The sequence below is a fragment of the Tupaia chinensis genome, unplaced genomic scaffold (assembly GCF_000334495.1).
Source record: "Tupaia chinensis unplaced genomic scaffold, TupChi_1.0 Scaffold144058_2, whole genome shotgun sequence".
NCBI lineage: Eukaryota > Metazoa > Chordata > Mammalia > Scandentia > Tupaiidae > Tupaia > Tupaia belangeri.
This window is the reverse complement of record NW_006203911.1, coordinates 116918-117699: the sequence shown is the minus strand read 5'-3', so window position 1 is coordinate 117699 and position 782 is coordinate 116918. Positions and strand designations below refer to the sequence as shown.

Here is a 782-nt window from a genome sequence, read left to right as displayed (position 1 = left end):
TTTTTAAATTGGTAGATTTTGCTTAAAAATCTGGATTTCCAACTTTTCATGGAAAAAAAAATCAGATCTGGCAACACTGTCTACATTCCTGCATGTCAACAGCTGGCTGGAGGGAGCGGCGACATGTGCGGGCTCCGACTCACCAGTCCCCACCCAGCCTGCGTGCGCTTTCCCACCATCAGCCTGAAGGCATTTAGGTTTGGGATCCCTGCTTTAAAGGGTGTAGAGAATTCCTCTGCAAGCAGAACTCTAGACAGATCCCAGGATTTTAATTCCCAGGTCACAACATCCGTATTCAATCACAGTCTCTCTGATCTAAAGTCAGATAAGCGAGCATAAGTCCTTCTGTTTCATCTTTCGAAAACACGGGGGCAATGGCCAGGTTTACTCTCATAAAAACCTTTTGCTTCTACTGCTAGATAATCCCCCAAAGAACTGAAAGATATGCCCAGCTACAGAGGTGCAAGCAGTGAGGCAGCACTGCACGACACCAGAGCCAGATAGGAGGCCCTGAGTTCAGATCCGGGGGTGACCTAAACATGCCAGGCATACCCATGGGTGCACCTGTGATTCTGACTGGCTGGAAGACTGGGGGTGGGTGGGGATGGCAGCATGGCAAGTCTCTGCTAAGTCCTCTTTCTCCCTCCTAAACAAATAAAAACAGAAGAACTGGGGACCAGCAGATGGTCTAATGGTTATGTTGCTGGACTCCCACATGGCTGACGACAGATCGAGTCCTGGACCTGGTGGCTTGAAACTCACGCTTGGACATGTGTGTGGGT

At 49.2% G+C, this 782-nt stretch overlaps 1 protein-coding gene across 1 annotated transcript in view; it reads right to left on the bottom strand.

Moving 5' to 3' along the window:
* Window positions 1-782, bottom strand: part of BCORL1 (BCL6 corepressor like 1) — a gene marked incomplete in the record, with an annotated part of 57930 nt that overhangs the window by 7550 nt on the left and 49598 nt on the right.